This window comes from Heterocephalus glaber, unplaced genomic scaffold (assembly GCF_053883595.1).
Source record: "Heterocephalus glaber isolate CG9 unplaced genomic scaffold, H.glaber_assembly_v1.0 deba00001442, whole genome shotgun sequence".
NCBI lineage: Eukaryota > Metazoa > Chordata > Mammalia > Rodentia > Bathyergidae > Heterocephalus > Heterocephalus glaber.
Genome location: NW_028258296.1, coordinates 3,073,562 through 3,089,120, shown reverse-complemented (window position 1 = coordinate 3,089,120; position 15,559 = coordinate 3,073,562).

Sequence of the window (15,559 nt, the reverse complement as noted above, 5' to 3'; positions counted from 1 at the left end):
GCCTGGGAGGCTGAGTAATAAAGCTCCCTGGAGACAGCCTCTCCCGTAGGACATCTGAACTCTTGGAAACAGTCTGAGAGCTAGACTCGAAGCAACGTCAACACTGTATCTCCTCCCTCCTGCTGACCCCTCAGTGCTTCGGGATGAGTTAGGCATCACAGGAACTAGTGAAGGCTACACAGGAAGTAGTGAAGGCTACTTCCTGTAAATGTTAAGGCAATGTGTAGGTGGCAGCAGCGCTTGGGTAGACTTGCATGAAACAACAGTGAGCACGCTTGGGTGAGAGAGTGGGGAAAAAGAGTTAAGAACGTAACGATTAAAAAGGAAATCTTCCAACTATCTGATTCTGCAGGCCAAACAGGCAGTTAAAAATCATTTTCCATTTTCAGCTGGTTACCCTAGATTTTTTATAGACAGCCAAAGTCTCATGAAAGCATAAAATGAGTTTATCGCACCTTTTAAAAGTCTCTCTCAGCCTTTCTGCAGGCTCGAGGCGCATACCAGCATCAAAGTGATTTTGAACCAAGGGCCCACGACACAGATGAAGAAGGGGCTGGAAAGTCAACTGTGTCTGCAGAAACACACAGCAGTACACAAGGCCACCATGGCAAAAACTGCAAACAGCTGAGAATGAAGGTATAAACTGTGCCTGCCAGGGAAATGGAGGGGCTTGGGAGAGGGAAGAGGGTCAGAGATGGAAAGAACTCAGGGGATGGAGGCAGATCCCTAAAAGAAACCAAAGAAAAAATAAAAGTAAATTCTAAACAGCTCTCCTTACAAATGACTTTCATATGCATGGGCAGAAGTGAGCTGAAGGAAAACAAATAGCGAGAGATAGAATAGACACATTATGTAACAAGGGTCACGAAGGAGAGGCCCAAACCAGAAACAGACTCAGAGTAGTCGGGTCGTGGAAAGTTTGTACAAGGATAGACACAACAGGCGGGGGCCAGTTTGGCAGCGCGGGTCAAAGCAGATACTGGGTCTGCAGGGAGAAAGAATGTCCCATAATAAATAAGTTGGCCGTGGGACAAAGTATGCTTGGATGGAAGTCAAAGATGAAAGGACAGAGGACGAATCACAGGAAAGTATTGTAGACCATCTGGCTTATATGAAAAGGAGCTCAGAGTGTTTACGCAGATCAGGGCGCCCCGGAGAGAGGACAGTGGGGCCGGGGCTGGCTCTTCAGGCATTAAGTTGGGCCGAGGGACACGGTGGCTTTGTCAGAGCCCAGTTTGGGCACAACTTCCGAAACCAAGAATCTAGAAAATGGCTAACGAGAAGGATCCAAAACAACCCTGGGTGGCCTGGCCCCAGCCCGCAGTGTTCATGAAGACGTGGTGATCTCAGCTCTGTCACTTCTCCGCCACTCTGGGGACCCGTTGCAGTTTGACACTGTCTCTACGGACCCGCACCCCTGCCCAGACTTTTTCCTGCTCTAGATCCCCTGGCCCTGCTCCTTCTCCAAGTCCAGCCCGAATTGTGCGCAGCTGGGTGTCCTTGTAAAACCAGAACTGGCCTGTCCCGGCAGCCGCTGGCCATTTGCCTGGTCGCAGGGCTTTGGCCTGGGTGGTGGCCAGGCCGCCTTGGGAAATGGGAACAACAACAACAGCAGGAGAAGAGAGCCAACAGCTGAGAGCCTGCCCCTGCTTGCTCACCCCGACCTGGGCTTCAGCAATGACGGGAGAGCGTCAGGCACGTGGGCTGGTCTTGCATCACAGGGACAGCCTGGCTGGCTTCTGAACACCGTGGCCAGGGTTCAGAGGACTACAAAGCAGGGCCAGTCAATGTTCACTTCTCATTACCCCTTCTCTTCTGGGTGCCCAAGGCTGCCCATCCCAGCCCATCCCAGCTCTGGGTTCCACACAGGAAGGGCTGCACGCCTGGTGCCCCTGAGGGTACAAACAGTTCCTCCTTCCAGAGACTGGTGGTCCCTGGACTGTGACTGCCCAGTGGCCATGGAGAAAGAATAGGATGGTGACGGAGTGACTCATGGACATTCATGTCTGAGCAGAGGACTTCTGGTGGTTACCATGGCAGCAGCAGAGTTTCCCAAAGCAGCAGATCGGGAGGGCTGGTACCCCTGAGTGTCATTGGGTCCGTGCCTCGGCCCAGCCTCTACCCCATCTACTCAGGCACAGGCCGCCCCGGGAGTGACTTTACAGAGATGGAAGCACAGCCTGTGGAGACTGAGAAATGATCCATGTAGACGCCTGGGGTATTTCCCTCCTCACTTCTCCAAGACTGTCAAGAGACTGTGAATCCTTTCCTCAAAGGGTTTAGAGCAGGATCCTGCAGAATATTCACGTCTTTACAAAGAGTCAGTGTAATGCAGTGGCCTCAGCCACATTCACAGCATGTTTTAGTCTGGATGGTCCCACGTTACTATAACAGAGTCACCCAGGGAATAGAAAAAGAAAGAAAGAAAAGGAAAAGGAAACAGCTTCCTGGCTTCATCCCTGGCCTCACAGGGTCAAGTTCTCAGTGGGATCCTGGACTCCGTATTTTCCATCCTCAGGTGTTCTGGAAACACAGCTTGATTCAGGAGCTACTGTACCACTCTGGCCAAACGGATCCCTTAAGTAAATTGAAGACCGCTTACCTGGCCTAAAACTTCCCCTGGGAAGGACTGCACTACTTTTGGCGATCTTTGGAGACACAGGTGGTGGGTGGGGTTTGTTTCTGTCCAGAGCAGCGTGTAATAATCTGCCCGCCGGAAGCTGCCTCTGTAGAGGGAGTGACTCTAAGCACAGCCACAGCTTTTGTAAATGATAACTTTGTCTCTGTGAGCGAATAAAGTTCACTAATATGGAGTTGAGCCTCCACTCATCCTGTTTAATAACGATGATCCAGGTCAGTTTGTCACAGCCCGAGCCAAACATATACAAAAGAAAGGGAAATACATATTCCAAAACATTAAGCCTGTTATTTTGGGATTATGGGTGTGCCTGCCCCTGTAGCATATTTCTGAGCGAGGCATCTCTTTTACTGTCCATTCTTGAGAGTCAGAGGGCACATTTGGTGGGCAGTTGCTAATGCTAATAGTGCAAATCCTTTCCCTTCTCGGTCTTTGTGTGCTTCTTGTGCTATTGGTCAGCTTTGTTTGCACTCAGACCTCTCTGTTCCCAGCTACAGGGACTGCGTACTCCATGAGGAGGTCAGAGCAGCGCTGCACCGAGCTCTGGACCCTCAGCGGCAGTAGCAGCAGTGAAGAGCTGGTGGCCCCTTGCTAGAAGCCCCCTTCCAAGGCAACCACTAATAATAGCAATAGCAGATGCTCTTTGATGTGGACAGGAGGCATTCTCCGATGTGGAGCTGTGCATCTCTAGGAAATGCTGCTTTTTCCTGACCAAGTTAGCCCAAGCCGCACTGTCCCGCAGCTGGCGGAGAGTGGAAAGTGGATCCCCCGTGCCCTCAGAGGCGGCCAGCCCTCAGAACCCCTGCCTCAGACTTCCAGCCCCAGAACTTCGTGGCCACACATTTCTCTTGCTCAGGGCACCAGTCTGGCGCTTCGTTCCCAAGTGTACATGATGTGAGGTGTGGGGGGTGGCCTCTTGCGGTCCCCCGAAATCTAGGTTTCCGGCCTGGTTTTTGGATGCTGTCCTCTCTGTTGCACGCAAGGTCCCACACTGTTGCCTGAACTTGAGGGATGCACACAGTCCACTGACTGGCTTTCCACGTACCGAAGCCTCTTTCACCCTCGTCCTCTGCCTCCGGGGCGGGGTGCAGACACCCTGGGCTGCAGCCTGTACCACAGGAGACCCAGGAATCTCCGGGAACGTGCAGGCCCTTTCCTTGCCTTGGCTGCTCTGCTGCTTTGGGGCCACGCAGCTCAGGACTTCTCCATGAGCTTCGATCTCTCCAGAGAGGCGGGGCACGAACCTCCTCCTCTGAAAGTCCCCCAACGTTATATGTGCTGGTGCCATGATCCCTCAGGACTGACCCCAGAAAGGCTCTGTCTCCCAGTCCCCACATCTGCAGCTCTGGTAGCCCTCCAGCCCCCGGGCTTGCTGCTGTCACAGTGCCATCTCTCTCTGCTGGTTTATGGTGCAAACCACATCACACGACTCCCCATGTTTCCCTTTTGATCTTTCGCAACTCAAAGCCAAGATTTTGACTCTTCCTCTTTGTTCTTGCTAGGACAGCAACTTATCTAAAAGTAGAGTTTTAATAGTGGAAGATCTGGGAGATAAAAAGAAATTGCTAAGAGCAAAAACCATGTATCGGTATTTTAAAACATCACCTCGATCCGTGTAACAGCCGGCAAATGACTTACTGAAGAGAGGCTAGTTTAGTCACGTGTTGGAAGACCTGTAGAATTTCAGTGCACTTGAGGCCCTCTGCTCCCCTCCTGGTCACAGTTACACTTTCTCTTCTTATTCAGGCTTATTTTTCTTCATAGTATTTCTCACTGCTTGGCATTATATTATTTCTTTCTTGTGTATTTCTTACAATGGATGCAATCTGCAGAAAGGGAGGTTTTTGTCACTCTTAACACTGTGTTCAGTGCCTAGAAGAGTAGCTGCCATAAATGCTTACTGAATGAGTGAATAAAGATGTGGTAAAACAAAATATATTCTAAGGGTAAAAAAACCCACAGAGATAGCAAAGTGGATTAGTTAAGGACTGAAATCAACATAATTTTTCTCTGTGTTAAAAGATGAACCATGTATAGGTTCCTGCTCCTATGTAAAAAAACTGCTAAGATCCAGAAAAAAACCTAGCCACTTTCTCTGGGAAACACTCGCTTTTGGAACCCAACACTGAGAACCAACTAAAATCGTTATTTTAAGACCCTCATCTCACTCTGGCCACCCATCCAAGCTATTATGTCATAAACTGCACAATCCCAGAGTTTTGCCCTAAGATCTTTCTTCAGATCACCTGGTCCAAGTCCCAAAATCTTGTCTTGTTCCTGCCCTGAGACCCTCCAATTTGCACAGACTCTCAATGTGGTGTTCTTTCTTCCTGTAGTAAATCGAATCAATCTAACCGCACAGCCACAGTTGTTTCTGCTGATCTTTCTGGAGAGGTGATAAACGATCAGGGGCAGAGTGAATGGGGCAGAATTGTGTAACTGGGGCACTCGATCTGGGGGTGCTGGTGGGAGGTGGAGTGTTTGAGGCCAGTGATGAGCAGGGGCAAGACTGGAGAGGTAGGCTGCAGTCTGCATTATTCAGGGTACAAGTCAAGAAAGCAGAAGCCTGTCTAGGTATTTCAAACAGGAGGAATTGAACACAGGGAGTTGATTAGCCCCCCCCCCCCACACCGGTGGGAGGAACTGAGACAAAGAGGGGTGGGTGGGAAGCTGAGGCTTGGTCACTGCAGGGAGGAGTAGGGCTGGGAGCCACTGTGGACCATGCAGACAACGGCTGAGCGGCTGCCCTGCAGCCCCCAGGGAGAGGAACCGGCCCTGCTGCTGTGGAAGATGCGGGCTGCAGAAGACACACCCACATGTAGGAAAGGTGCTAGAAACCCAGAGAGGAGGGAGACTGGCTTCTTGATCTTCAGATTTTGTATCTGGCCAGTGACCCCCACTGAAAATAGGAAATGTAGAAAATAGCAGGAAGTCAGCTGTCCAGGAATCCTGGGAAAAGATTTACTGTAGAAAATAGTGTGTAGATCCTCAGGGGCAGAACTGTCGAGCAGAAAAGAGAAGAGCAGATATGGGCTGAAAGACGACAAATCCAAACTGAGAAGTGGAGGTGAGGAGTTCGCCCTTCACACCAGTTACATGCCCTGTAGAAGTGACGCCATGTGAGCACAGACTTGGGGAGAGGTGGGCTGGCTTCTCTCTTCCCATCAGCTACCTGCCCCACACCCATCCCACCCAACCCACCAAGCTACTATGGGATCTCCTCTCTCTCTCTCTCTCTCTCTCTCTCTCTCTCTCTGGTACCGGGGATCGAACTCGGGACCTTGTGCTTTCGAGGCAGGCAGCGGAACCACTGAGCTAAATCCCCGGCCCTCTCTCTCTTTTTTTAAATTTTAAAAGCCAGATATATTTAAAGGAGATCACACAATAAGCGAATTATGTAGTGAAGAAATGTCGAATGAGGCTGATGAACAAAAAGGCGCATTGAAAGGTTTAGGAGGAGTAGAAAGAATAGTTCTTTTTCATGCAAGAGGAGAGAAGAGCAGACATACTGAAAGTGCGTTTTTAGGTGGAGGTTTCCGTCAGCGGCAGGGATTGGCGCTGGCCTCCGTGGTCCCTTGCCCAAGGCAGTCTCTGCTTTCCCCCTCTTCTGAGAGGCCTTCAGTCTTCTGCCATGTAGAAGCCATACACTGTGGCAACGCCAGCACGGATGGCTGCGCTCACCCAGTGATCCCAACAGGAACCATACCCAACAGTAATACAAGAGTTTCTGAAGGCTTGGCTGGCTTTGGTCTGTCGTCAGGGTGGAGCCCCCGTGATATAGGTTTTAGACAGTTCTCTGGCCGCAGGAGAATGCCAACAAATGCATATATTCTCCATGGCACCAGCCCCAGCTCATTCTCTTCTGAGTGCTTCCCACTGGGCTGCTCTTCCAGAAAGCTGCTCAGATCGTACACCTCGTGGTGCAGGATTGCCCAGGTGCTTTTGCTCTCTTTGTGCTTCTGGATCTCTTTACACCAGGTGCAGTGCAGTGTGTGTCTCAGCCGCCTCCACCCAGACATCCCCCTCCTTCCTCTGTAAGCACATGCATGAGTGAACTTAGCTTTCTGCAGCCCACTTTACCCACCATGGCATAGTACTGGCATGAAAGACAAATAAACAGGATAGAAGAGAGATTCCAGAAATAAACCCTTCCCATCTGCGCTGATGACCCCTGAGCAGGGTACCGAGGCCACTCGGTGGGGAGGGCCATGTCGTCAGGAAATGCTGGTGGGAAAACGGAGTATCTGCATTCAGAAGAATGAATTTGCCCCATCTACAAAATTAGCTCAAAATCAGATAAAGGACCTAAACCTAGGGCCCCCAGCTTAATGACATTGGAGTTGGCAATGATTTCTTGGATAGGACACCCCCCCACACACACACCATACGTAACAAAAGAAAGACTGGATACATGAAACTACATTTAACTTAAAAACTTTTAGGTGTCAGAAACACAAACAACAGAGTACAAAGGAAACTGGCAGTATGGAAGAAAGTATTTGCTAAGCAGAGATCTGCTAAGACTATAGAAAGAGCTCCCACAATGCAACAACAACAACAAATCTGATTTTAAAATGGGCGAAGGTCTGAGCAGGCACCTGTCCGGAGATGACGTGCGAATGACCAATAGGCACACGGACAGACTCTCCCCGTCACTCACTGCCGGTGTCTGTTTCTGCTCTCAGTTTAGTGGAAAGCGATGGCGGGGCTGGCAATCGACACACACCGGGTACCTCCCACCGCGTGCTTGCAAGTGCTTCTGACCCAGGAGCCAATCAGAGGAAAGACTCCTCCGGGTAGGGTTTTCAGCCCAAGCCTATCTGCCTAGTTAACAGCTTCTTGGCCTCAAAATCACAAAACTTTCCTAGATATGTGTTAATTTATTTTGCTGCCCATTTCTACTCTTGTAATTTTTATTATTTTATTAATAGTCTCAAAATTTTAAGCCAAATGGGAACTTTGAGCTGTAGTAGAGCAGAAACAGAAAAAAAACCAACTCTATCGTCCTATGGATGTCTTCTTAGTCAATTGCTAACCTTTGATGATTAGTTATCAGTATTGATTAGTTGCCAGCCTTTGGAAAGCATAGTTTTTTTTAATCACACACAAAAATTCAAAATCTAGGTTTCTGGCTTTTTTTGGAAAATTGTGTCTGTCAGGTCAAAGACAGGGGGTCTGAAGTCTTGTGGGGATAAACTCTGTGGGACAATGCAGTGCTCCCCAGTTGGCCAGAGTCTTTCCTGTGCACCCTGCTTCCGAGTGACCCCCAGGAACCCTGGGAGGACAGGGGCAGAGTTCTGGGAGGCCGGTCATCCCTGTTGTGGAGAGAACTCAGAAAGCTGACTTACAATTCCAGCCATGGCGGCTTCAACACCAGAGTTCTGGGTAGACACGGATCAGATACAAGCTTATTTTTCTATGCTAGGATTTGAATTAACAAGCTACACACCACCAGTTCAGTGTAACTGGACCATGAACATAAGACTACAGCTCTGGGCCCAGAGAAGTCTATCAATCTGCCCTTGAAAAACAAGCTCACCAAAAACAGCCTTAAAGGTCAGCAAGGAGAGAGAAATAACTCCAGCAACCTCAATGAAGTCTATTTTCTACGTGAATAAGAATATAACATTTATTGGGCATTTCCCAACTGTTCCGAGGAAGTCATGTGAATTTTCGTATTTAGTACACACAGAAGCTAATGAGGTAGACACAACTGCAGTCCTGGTGTCACAAAGGAGGAGGCTCAGGCTCAGAGAAGCCAGGTTCACGGGACTGCCACAGGACACAGCTGCAGGTGAATACAGAGGGGTGGGGCCGCCAGCCCTCCTCCCCATTCTCTATGGATCCATATCTTATTCTGCAGCTCCACAGCCTGGCAAAGTGCCCTCAGTGATTTGGTTTCAGTACCCAGCACACATACACCGTGTGTGTGTTCTCAGAAAGACAGCTGGAGTGTGGCTGGTGGGTGGCTGGTGTGTGTCCGGGGCTCAGTGCGCACGGAGAGCATGCTCACAGGAACTGGTGGCAACCAAGCACCCCAGCAGGGCGGCACCGGGGTTGGGGGAACTGGGGCATGGTCAGCACTCCTAGCTCTGCATTTCGGAGCTGCATGTCTTCAGGCAAGTCAAGCTCAGTTCCTGCCTCTGAGAAAAAGGGACAATCACATCCATAACATCTACCCTTCAAGGACATTGGGAACAATAAGCGAGTTAACCTATGTCTACACTGGCAGGCAATGGGCAGCCCCAAAATGCCAATTGTACCCCCTTGTGGTGCTCCCGAAGTTACAAATTATAATTTGGTTACCAAGAGTATTTGACGAAGGGTATGCGTTGCTCTGTCCCCAGTGGAGCTCTGGAAGCAGTGGTCACCGGGTTGCAATCAGTTTGACATGAAATGTTCAAGGATGCCTCCTCTGGCTCCTACGCATTTACTTAGGTGGGTTTCCAGGGGCTGATACAGAGGGGAAGTAATAACCCTAAACCCTTTTATTTGAGGGACAATGTCTTGTCAAAGTGCATTGGAACTGACATGTGGGAACATGGAAAGATTACAGTGATGAGAAGGCCTGTAAGACCATGACACTGCTTCACTTCCTAAGGACATGGCTCTTGTTTGATTTGGGATGGAGTTCTGTTTTGTTCACCTGCACTGGAAAAATTCACTGACGAGTCCTTTACTCTTTTTAGGCTCCAGGCTATTGAAAGATTAAGGATATCAATTTGTCTGTAGTTGCTTTTTAATTTTTCTGAGGGCCCAGCTCTGTAATTTCTGATGTTATTTCTTCTCTCAAAGGCTATGATTGAGCTTGAAGTGAGCGGTAATCGAATTATTTATTTTTCTAAATCTCTTCCTGAAGTATCTTGAAATTATAATTTTAAAGTTTACTAGTCAGCTTTCCTATCACCAAAACAAAATTCTTGACACCTGCAATTTAAAGGGCAAGCGGTTTAATTTGGCTCATTGTTTTGGTGGATTCAGTCCATGACTGAATGTCCCCGTGGCAGAACAACCTGGTGGATGGGCCTTGTGGAGGAGAGCTCCTCAACCCTAAGGATCCAGGAAGCAGAGAGAGAGGAGAAACGAGGGACAAGAACACACCCTTCCAGGTCAGGCCCCAGTGGGTTGCCCCTCCAACCAGGCCCCACCTCTGAGCGTGAGACTCTGGGTGGCATTTTGGATCTAAACTACAGCATTCCACTCCTGGCCCCGCAAAGACTCATGGGTATCTCATTGTACAACATGCATTTAGTCCGTCCCTAAGAGTTAACCAGTCTTAACAGTTTCAGCATCGCTGAAATGCCCAAATTCAAAGTCTCTTCTGAAACTCAGGGCACACTCTTAGCTGTGAGCCAATGTAAAAATAAAAGATGATGTTCAACAGCGTTCTCACACAATGACACAGGGTAAACGCTACCATTCCATAAACAAGGAATGGGGGATAGACAGGAATCAGACAAAAGCCAAGCCAAAACCCAGCAGTACAAACATTCAATTCTGTAGTTCTCCGTCTAGCCCCTGGGGTCAGTTGTGGTGATATGTGACATCCAAAGGACAGGGTGGCTGCAGCCCTGATGGCCTCTCTCTTGGGCTGGCTCTGCTCACCGACTGGTTTTGCTCAGCAGATGTTCCACGTTCCTGGCTTCTTCAACATCCCGGGGTCTCCACTGCACTTCTGGCTTCACCCTCACAGCTTTATGCACTGGCCTCTCAGGGACACTGCCTGGCCTCCCAGGCCTTCCTCTGAAATCTGGGTGGAGGCTTCCCTGGCCCCATGGCTTTTGCATTCTGCATGCTGGTAAAACCAGCATCATTTTGAAGACTCCTAGGTCTATTGCCAGCAGGAACAGTAGGCAGGGTGTTGCGGAGCATGGCTGCAGTGGCATCCAAGTGCCTGGACAGCCGAGCACACTGAAAGAAGCCCCAGGGGACCAATCCCTTCTGATACATTCTCGAGCAGGTGTCCCAGGGATTCTGTTCTCAAATTTATATCACTACTGAGGCCATCATAATACACATTGAGAGGAATCACAAGCTGATACCCTCTATATAGATCTCTGCCGCTTCTTTTCTGCTTTGTGGTGTTATTAAATCCATCTCCCTAAGGCTGAATGGCCTGACTTCTGGGTGAGCAGCCTTGAGCAGGGCTGAGTGTGGTTTCCAGTTGACCTTGTGCCTAATCTCAGCTTAGACCTTGCTGGTGGTGGGATCTGGGGTCCTAACTTCTCTATTATGTGTCCTGGGAAGTAAGAATGTGTGTAGGGATGAATGCGGTCACCTGCGAAGTGCTTGCGTGTCCAGCACATGGTAATATTGCCATAAAAATAACAAAAGCAACAATGTGGTCATCCTGGCTGCATATTATTTTCTGGTCCTCGTGACCTGAGTGAAAGAGAAATTCCCCTAAAACACAGAGACTGACAAGGTCTATGGAATCATTGTTCCTCGCCTGAGATTCAGATCTGAGGCTGTGTACCAACTGGTATGGAATGCCCGTGGGCCTGTAAATAGCCACCCTTTGCCAAATTAATTTAAGGACACTCCCTTGCTTTTATTCAATCCTGCAGCCATGACATTTGCCAATCACTGAATTCTGAGGCAAAGTGAGGGTTTAACACAGACTCACCACATTTAGCCCAGCCCAGCTGGAAACCGTGCCTGTTCACACCTACCCTCTCCGGGAAGGAAAATCTGGTCTTACCACCCAGGATATTTCACATTTTCCTCCCTCATTGCTCCCAGTCCTCTAGTGCCTCAGACTGCTGCTGATGTTTGCATCTTATTTTGCATTTCTGCTTAGGAGAAATGTTTAGTGGCACTGTATAGGGGGCAGGTAATCTTGGATAAAAAACGAGTTATGTTAAAAATCCACCTTTGTCCCATGGTTGCCTTTCCCCTGGTCCTTTAAAGCATCCCAGGCTTGGCTGCAAATTTCCAGGGGCTCTCGAGAGGCCTTGGATGCCTCTAATTTTCACTCTGAATTATAGGAAGCATAAACTTCTGAGTTCAAAGGGCAAGACAGGCGGAGCCCATCAGCTCCCTCACACCCTTGCTCACAGTCACACACACCTGCGTGGGACTTGGAGCTGGTGCAGTACCGGGGCAGCCGTGTGTGTGTGTGTGTGTGTGTCTACGCACGTCTGGGGCCCACCCTGTGACTGCTTACTCGGTGGGATCGGTGTCCCCACAGGTGATGCTGGTGCAGCACAGAGAAAGGTTCATGGTAGGTGAGCAGTTTCTGAAGACCTCCCAAGCCCGTGGGACCGAGGAGCAGCCAGGGAATTGGGTTCCCCTCTTGTAGACTGTTGCTGGCATAGGGCATCTTCTTTTCGTCCCTGATATCTGGTGGGACAGTTTCAAAAATCCCACAGAGATAAGGTTTGTGGCAGGGTGGTCATTGCCTCTGAAGTCCTCTGCCCTCTCTGGCAATGTCATGCTGTCTGTCTCAATTGGTCCTGTGCCTGCCTTCGTGCCGTGGAAACCTGCCTCGCCTCAAGGAGATGACCCATCCTGGGAAGACTCTCGTGTGGCCTCTCTAGGTCCTGGCCCACTGTTAATAATGACTAAAGGTCATAAGAGAAAGGATTTTTATTCTATGTCGAAGACAGAGTCCAGTCCCAGCTCTGCCAGTCACCAAGTGACCTGGGACAGTCATCATCTTCAGGGGTCTCGATGTCCTCAAAACGGGAAATGCTTAGCCGGGATTCCCGCCAGCAACTCCAGTCAGTGGGAAAGGTCGCTGGGGCCTTCCAGGCTCAGTCCATGACGACGCCTGCCGTTGTCGGGGTGAGGAGCTACACCACCCTTCCCTATTTGCTGCAGAAGGGAAATCTCTGTGAGTTATTCCTAATGCTAGTGTTCTTTGATTTTATGACCTTACGCAGCCACTGTTGAGCTTTACCTCAGTTTCATCTCCTGTTTTATGCAGGTGCCTTTGCACCAATGGGAACAGACAGAAGGAACAGGAAAGAAATTGATCTTCGAAACTGACACCACCCTTTGGGTAACAAAGACTCAGGGACCTGCTCCACTGCTTCTCTTGGATCCGAGCATTTTAATTTAACTGCAGAAACTGGAGAAGATGAATTCTCTTGAGAAAGCATAGCTCTTGTTTTTCTTGTCCCAAAATGAAGAAAATAAACTCTTATCTCCTTTTAATAGTAACGGACCATGACAGACAGAATTCTGACTTAAAGAATGATCTTCAAGTATTATTTGTTAAAAATTGAATTAAAGAATAATTTAAAAATTCTCATTCCAAAATTGAAGACAATGGAGAAACTACAAACAAGAGCAAGGAATAAAATGTATTCCTGTACCTTTTCAATTTTATTTTTTTAGTCCATATTTGCAGTACCAAATGATCCCATTCCCCATGGGCAGTTGGCACATGTACAGAACTTTCTTTAAAACAAAACTTAATTGTTTTTTTAATCCCTTTCCTTCCCCTTCCCTTCCCGTCCCTCCCTATCTTGGTTGCCTTCCCATTTGAGAAAGATCTAGCTCCTTACTTTCTATTATCTATCTTTTATTTTGCTCTTTATTTATACTTTTTGTTTCTCATTTAAGAGAAAACATGATAGTTAAGCTTGTGTGTCTGATTTGTTTCACTTAACGTTATGGTCTCAAGGTGCATCCATCTTCCTACCAATGACTGGAGTTTACCCTTCTTTATAGTACAGTTGTCCTCCATTGTGTGTAAACACCGCATTTGCTTTATCCACTCATGTTTTGATGGACACACAGGCTGCTTCCAGGATTTAGCTATTATGAGTTGTGCTGCTACAAACATGGGTGTGCATGGATCCCTGTAATGTGACATCTTTAACTCTTTAGGGAAGAGACCTAGAGGGAGAATAGCTGGGTCCAATGGAATTTCTTTTTTTTTTTTTGGTACCAGGGATCGAACTCGGGAACTTGCACTTGAGAGGCAGGTGCTGGAACCCCTGAGCTAAATCCCTGGCTGGAATTTCTAGTTTTAGTTTTTTGAGGAATCTCCATATTGATTTCCATGGTGGTTGTACTTGCTTACATTCCCACCAGCAATGCAGAAGGATTTCTTTCCCACAGCCTTGCCAGCATTTGTTATTACTTCATTTTTTGATGATGGCCGTTCTTTCTGGGGTGAGATGGAATCCCACTGTTATTCATCTTTGAAAAATAAAGAACAATAGCAACTCTGAAGCTCTAAAGTATAGCAGATACAAAACTGTTCTCTATTTGGAAATTTTCTAAATTAAGTCATCATCACACACAAAGACACCAAAGGGTACCTGGGTAAGGTGACAGGTGAGTTAATAAAGCTGGGGAAATAATAGTAAGAAAAACATGGAAAATTTTCAGCATCAGTGATGTGTCTGGGAGTGGTCCAGAGAGCTGGATGCACAAATATAAATAAAACAAAGGCCCACCAACCCCAAATGGTGGGGAAAGCATGAGTATGCACTTTAGCTGGTTGCAGTTTACATAGATGTCCTGCCTGCGTTACTAATTCTCAGCAGAGTGAAATTCCTGTGAAAACTACTCACAGCCGAATTTAATCTCAGGTTTACCAGGTTGCCGAAGTTGAATACCAGCATCCCGCACCCTCTCAGAGTAGGTGCAGGGTGGGGTGGCACTGTCCTGACTACCTTGACAGTCACTGGAGTCAGTGACATTTTGGGGGTCATTTTTGAAGGAAATATCCTGCAGGAATTAGAAAGGAAATTATTACTGATGTGAACTTATTCAGATTTCTTGTGACAAGTTTGCTGCACCTTTTACTAATAGAATGTCCATATTTTCAATTCAATTTTCTCCAGGACTGTCCTTTGTTAAAATCTCTCATCACAGAGATTTAGAAATATGTTACACTTGACGCACACATGTCCTGTGGCCCTCGTGTGAGCAGGGTGGTTCCCCCACGTGCCCTCGCTAACAACTGAGCCCTGAGGCGACCTGTGGTCCCTGCGGGTGGCAGGGGCTCTGCTCCGGGGAAGAGTCGGCTCGCAGGGCTGGAAGATGGGGCGTTCTGGATAGGACTCACCCTTGCTCTCTCCATCTGCCGCCTCTGCCTCCACCTTCAGTCTGGACCTTCTGGGGGCCCTGGAACCTCATGTGCACGATTTCACACAATTTCCTTATTCATAAGACTGGCGCATGCCAGAGACTCCGGGTCCCAAGATGGATAAGATGATCATTGCGGTGGACATGCAGCCGGGTAGATAAGAGGGGTGAGAGAAGAGCCCGCGGGGAGCCCCGAGGAGGGTCACCCCGTCTACACAGAGGGCCGTCCCTCCGATACGGCCCAGCCTGAGCTCAGAGCGGATGACATGTGACCTACGGACCCACAGGACACGAGAGGACCTAAGACCGCCTAAAAAGTCCTGCAGATTCCCCGGAAGGCCAGGGGAAGCCAGGGAGCTGCGGCGAAGTTCACAGACCTGCCCGCCAGGCTCGGGCTCCTCTCTGAGGGTGTGGCCTCCGCCAAGCTGCTCACCCTCATCAGTGAGGAAGACAGTGCGTCGCGGCTTACGACGTGGGAGCTGCTAAGGAGACACTGGCCCTCCCGACTCGCCCAGACAGGGACCTTGCCAAAGGACACGGAGCAGAGTGGCGGGCCCGGGCTCTGTGGGTGCACGTGAGCCCCGCAGCTCAGAGTCTCCACTGCACACAAATTACTCAAGCAGCGGGGGACCCAGGGCAGCCAGGTGGGACTCTGGGAGCTGGAAAGCAGCTCTCTGGCCTGGTGTCCACAAACAGCAAGTGCCAGCTCTGACTGCGGGCCCACAGGGCGAGCTTCTCTCTAATACTTGGCTCCCCACGCAGACTTGCAGAACAGGGAGGAGGATGTCCTGGTCCCCGTGACACTTCTGAGTCACCATCAGCTCTCAAGCGGCATTCTTTCTGCCTGCCTCGCCCGTGAGCGGAGCTGCTGGAGAC